Source organism: Corvus kubaryi, unplaced genomic scaffold (genome assembly GCF_017639235.1).
Source record: "Corvus kubaryi isolate FWS band 111438036 unplaced genomic scaffold, C.kubaryi_AGA036_p1.0 37391, whole genome shotgun sequence".
Classification (NCBI taxonomy): Eukaryota; Metazoa; Chordata; class Aves; order Passeriformes; family Corvidae; genus Corvus; species Corvus kubaryi.
Genome location: NW_024581130.1, coordinates 10,997,838 through 11,003,689, shown reverse-complemented (window position 1 = coordinate 11,003,689; position 5,852 = coordinate 10,997,838).

Here is a 5,852-nt window from a genome sequence, read left to right as displayed (position 1 = left end):
GGGGCCGCCCGGGCTGCGCGGCACGGCCCTGCTGCGCCTGCGCCCCGAGGCGCTGGCCTGCGCCCACAGCGACGGCGGCGAGCCCGGCCGGCTGGAGACCGCCTCCTACGTCTTCTTCGGCATCGTCCTGGCGCTCATCGGCATCGTCTTCCTCATGGTGCTCTACCTGAACCGCCGCGGCATCAAGCGCTGGCTGCACAACCTGCGCGAGGCGTGCCGCGACCAGATGGAGGGGTACCACTACCGCTACGAGCAGGACGCCGACCCGCGCTGCGCCGGCACCCCCGGCCTCTGACGGTACCCCCGGCACCCGCCCTCGCCCCTGCGGCGTCCGCCCCTCGACGCCTCCGCGCCCGGCACCCGCCTCGCCCCGGCCCATCCATCGCCTTGCCACGGCGCCGCCGAAAACCGGTCTCTGAGGGCGAGCCGGCCTCGGGGGTGGGCGCTGGGGTGCACCAGAGCGGGGTGACCCTCCCTGCAGGGCTCCGGACCGGCTCCCCCTGCCCTCTCCGACCCGACGGGCTCCCGCAGGGCACCAGGCTGGACCGCTCCCCCGTCCCGGTGCCCGCAGGCGGAGCACGCCCGGCTCGGCCCGCGGGGTGCTGGCGTGCTCGGCCCCGCCGCCCCCGAGGATCGGGCAGCGCTCCGCGCCTGGGCCCTCCGGCGGTACCCGCGCCCCAGCGCTCGCTTGGCGCAGCCCAGGAAGCCGCGGGCCATACCTGAAACTGCCCTCCTGGACGTTCCTGGAGCCCGGACTTGACTTTGACCGTGTACAGCTCTCTTTCCTATTAGATTTCTATTTGACAGGTGCAAAGTTGAACTTGATTTCTTTTTCTGCCCTTTTCGTTTCGCTGCAAAGAGGAAAACACACCATCCAGCTGCTCCCCCCGAGAAGCGACGTGCTTTTCCGAGCCCGTTTATCCGTTTAGTTTGTTCAATGACATTTCCAGCTCGTTCCAGGCACAAGGCGATGCAGCTGTAGGAAACGCCTCCGCCGGCTGCGTGCATGTTCCCCGGGGCACGCGGGGGCAGCCCTTTGACTCTAGAATGTAGCGTAGACCTGGCTGTCTCGGCACTTTGTAATTTAAAACGAGCGAAGCAGAAGCTCCCGCCCTAGTTCCCCTGCCCGTGTTTGCTTTAGTGCCTGTTACTATATCCTAGAGCAAATATATTGAAAGCTGCACCCACTCCATCGTCTATTTTCTATAAAGCTCCTTGCAAACGATTTCCGAATATCCCCGTGGCTGAGGCGAAGTTACTGTGGTTGCTTTGCCAGAGCAAGGGAGCTTTGGGCTCCTGTGTTTTCATCGGTGCTTAGAAACTTCTCTTCCTGAGCCGGCTTGGTGGCCGGGGATGCAGAGGGGTTTTGTGTGGCTTGTCTCAGGCTCTGACACTCCTGATCCTTCCCTGGCAGCAGTGCAGGGGCTCAGGAACATTATCCAGGTAACAGTTTTCTAAAGCAATTTTTCTCTCCCGGGTGGTTCGGTGTGTAATTCATGAGGTGCCAGAGCACGGAGCATCTCCGGCTGCAGGGCTGCGGCGCTTCCCCGAAGGAAGCTGCAGCTTTTGCAATGTGGCATCTTAAAATGCTGAGTTTCGGTGCTGGGATGAAAACTGAAGCGTTGCATTTTGATCCATCTGCGTTTGCCTTTCTCCACGGCGGGAGGCTGGCGCAGGCAAGGCGAGCAGGGTGAGGAGCGCGGCTGCAGCCAGCCGTGCCGGGGCCAGCGCCAGGGTTTGCCGGGTGTTTGGGGATGCTCAGGAGCAGCCGGTGCCTGCTGTGCTGGGTTTGGGAGCGAGAGTTCTGTGGGAGTTGTGTTCCCTGAGCCGCGGTGCCTGCGGACTCAGATGCCGGGTGGAAAGCACAGTTATTTCCATCCCGGGCAGGCCTGGAGGCTCCAGGAGGGATGCAGCCTTTGAACTTCCTCCCCTTGAAATCCCGGTATCGAGATGGGTCAGTTGGGAATGGAGAGCGGGAGCAGAGCCTGCAGCTGGGCCGTGTTCGGGTGGGGATACAACACCGGAGTCAAAATTATTCTGCTGGATGCTCTGAGCTGGTCCCACTGAGCAGGGAGCTGGCTCCCCACTCGATCCTGGTTCCTGGGGAATCCTGAGATCGCCATAGCTCAGCTCATTGCAAAACTTGTTGCAGTTTGAAGACCTTTTCCTGAGGTTTTCCCCCCATCATAGGAGCTTGTGGGCTCTGGTGCCCATGCACTGAGTTACAAAGGGAGAAATCTCAGCCTGCCATCACCTTCATCCACTTCCCCACCTCCTCCCTCCCTTTCCCACCCCGGTGCAGCCAAACCACAGCCCCTGAGCAAAACAAGGGGTGGATTTGCACAGGTGGCAGAGCATGTCCCAGCTGTGACTCTGGGAGTGCAGCACAGGGACGGAGCTGGGGAGCCTTGGTGAGAGTGACCATGAAGCAGGGAGAAGGCTGGAGGGCTCTGCGGGCACACGGGGTTGGTGGAGCAGGAACGGAGCGCCATTCCGGCAGCAGCCACCAGAGCCCGGCAATAGATAAGAGGAAGGAAATCGCCTTCAGGGAGGGAGAAGTGGCCAAACACTCCCTGTCGCCAAAGCCCTTTCTCTGAAGGGGCTGGTGTGGGTAGCGGGTTGCTCCAGTTTCTCCTGAGGCTGGAGGGAGGGAGGTGGTGGCTTTTGGTCACCAGGGATGAGGGCACTTCTTTTGGTGCCAAAGGTTTGGATCCTCCTGGCCCTCCAACCTGGGTGCAGTGAGATCCCTCCAGGGAGGCCAAGCCCACCCCAGGCAACATGCAAGGGGTAGGATGGGGGTGGATAAGCAGCTGTGGGAGCATAATTCCTGTGGCTTGTTAGCATCAATATTATTCTGTACAGCGCATACCCCACACATGACGAAGGAGCAGGATTAGGGAGCCTCTGGATTAGGGCACTGTCACCAAGCTGAGACTCAAAATGCGCATTTTAGGTTCCCAAAAACGGCCCTGTGTTTGGAGAACCCCAGCTGCCAGCACGTTTGCATGCAGTCCCTTCTCCATGAAGCAATGTGGACCTCCCACTGTCCCAAGCTCATGGCAGGGATCAGGGAAGGGTTCTCACAGGGGAAAAATCCACAGAAATGGATTTCGGTCCTCAGCAGGGTGCACTTGAAACACTGGGCAGGTTCAGGACCTCCACACCCAGGACAGTGCTCTGCATGTCCTTCCTCTGGTTCAGAGGCGGTTCCTGTGCCCTGCCAAAGAAACTGGGATTAGTAGTAAGGATTTCTCCTCTTTACCTATGGCTGTTCCTAATTAGCCAGGTTAGGATATTTCTGGGAGACAGGGGTTCCTTGCTGAGCACTGACCTGTCCCCAGCAGCAAGGCGGTGCTGGAGGTGACAGCACCAGGGATTGGGAGACTTTTCCTGAGGGACAGGAGCTGGGGACACACAGCTTGGCCAGGGGGCTCAGGGAGCAGGTCAAAGCCACAGGAATGAGCAGAGCTGTGTGTTATTGCCAAGGCTGGCTCCAGGCAGCCCCTCAGGGAGCTGGCACAGCACCGCCCAGGCAGATGGGGAACGACGTGGTTCCAGTAATCTGCCCCAATCTGGATTATTTTTCCAAATAAACCTCTGTTGCCAGCTGTTTTAAGCAAGTTCTTGGCATGTTGGGGACAGGTGGGATTCTGTGGATGACGGAGAAGCTGGCAGGGCTGGAGGTGATGGAGGGGATAACACCCGCAGGCTGTCCCTGTGCCACCAGGCTCCTATTTTCCACACAGAGACGTGGTTTTGGCAGCACATCACCCAAATCCTGAGGCTGGGATCATCCCATGGGGCCTCAGGTCAGTGCTGGAGTTTCCTCCTATCAAAAGCCAGTGGAAAATAACTTGGGTTGAGGGGCTGGTGTCCCCCACCCCATCTCCCATCCAAAGCAGATCTGGGACCTTCTGCAGCTCCTGTCAGGATAAAACAGCCCAGAAAGTGCCTCTGGTGCTGGCTGTCCAGGATGATCCGCATCAGGCAGTTTAGGGGGTTTGGGGAGCCAGGATCAGCCCGGGGCAGATCAGTGCACGTCCCTCGTCCTGCATAAAGACACAGGCACAGACAAGCCCGCAGAGCTGCTCCATCCTCCAGCACGTTCCCCAGCCACTCGCCAACCTGACATTTACAAATCCCTATTTTTAGATGATCTTCATCACTTCTAATTGTTCAGGCTCCTCAGCCACAGAGATGCTGCGCTGCTCAGGCAGGATGGGGCCCCAGGTCCATTTCTCCCTTCCCCCGTGCCTCAGTTTCCCTTTTGGGAAATAGTTCAATTGAGGACCTCCCCTTAACTCCCAGGACCAGGTGCTGGGGGCTGTGTGTCCCACTCCTAGCCCAGATGGGATTTTGAGTGCTCCAGCATGCTCCGTGCACCCAGACACACCTCCTCAGCTTTCCCACAGAACGGGACAGCAGGAAGCCCCCAGCCCTCATGCCTTGTGGCTGCCCTCACACCAACACCATCCACGTCCTGCCACAGCAAGAAGTAGCCAAGCAGGATCAATCCAGGAGGGGCCGTCTCCAGAGATGCCTCGGGAGCCTGTAGAGAGCCGAGCCCAAGGGACAGCCCACGCAGGCTGGGCTTGGCACATTGGTAATTAATTTAGTAACTAAATTAACATTTAAATTGACAAGACCTGAATGCGAAGCCAGGCACTGCTGCTTGCCAGGACCCATCAGCTTTCAGCGACCCTGGCTGCTCCCAGCTGCATGTCCCTGGGTCCTGGTGCCCTGGCAGCAGTACAGAGGGGCCCTGGAGATGCTCTGTTCCCCCACACTGCTCTTAGGCACCCCGAGGAGGCTGCACCAGCCCAGTCGTGCTGTTCCTGGAAGAAATGCCTGTGTTCAGCAGGGACAAGGACAGCAGATGTCAGTCCTGCGGTCCCCCCTCTCCCTGCTGCAGTGCAGCCCAAACCTGAACTCCCAGGGGTCCTGCCTGGCCCTTGACTGTCCCCCACACTGAGGGGGACACACTGGCACCCCCGGGGCTCCATCCCTCTGCACGGACTGGTGGTGACATCCTGCTGGATCCTGCAACTGCAGCCCGGTGGGGGCCCAGCCAGGTGCTGTGTCCCCCACTCCAGTCCCTGCCCTGCTCCCCTCACACCCAGCCCAAACAAACTTGTCCCTCTCCCCATCCTTAGCGTCTTTTCTCACTGGGAAGGGGTAGGGTTGAGTCTCTCCCTGGAAAGCACTATCTGTTGCAATGCCCTGGAATTCAGAGGTAATTCTGGTGAGCTGGGAGGAGGAGAGGGGCTCAGGGAGAGCAGCCTTGGCAGATAAAACAGCTGGTACACGGGATGCCACGGGATGAAGCCTGCAGCCACCACTGACGGGACACAGGAACCCTCCTGGATCTGCTAGGATTCCATGAAATCAGCTCTGGTCTCGGTTTCAGGGCTGCATGAGAAGGCCAGAAGATGCCCAGGAGCAGGCGGCTCCTGAGGACAGTCCCTCTCCGCTGCCACCTGCCCTGGAAGGACATTCTATAAGGAGCCAAAATCCCTTCACACCAGCCCCCCTCCCCCTCTGCAGTGCCCACCCCAGCTCAGCTGCAGCAGGGGCTGTTCCTCTCCCCTTTCCCTCAAAGGCCCTCTCCCTCCCAAGCTGCTGCTTTTCCTGAAGCAGCTTCACCCCCACAACCTCCAGGTCCCAGCCCCCGCATCAGCCCCAGGGCCACCCTCCACAATCAGGGGAGATCTCAGTACCAGCAAAAGGAGGAGGCTTTGAACAGCCTCTTGTTCCCAGGCCTTATCATCCAAGTGTGACATGGAGATCCCTCCAAGCCCAGCTCAGCTTTTGGGGCAGAAGTGTTTGGCTAAAGAAGACAGAAGAAACCTGGA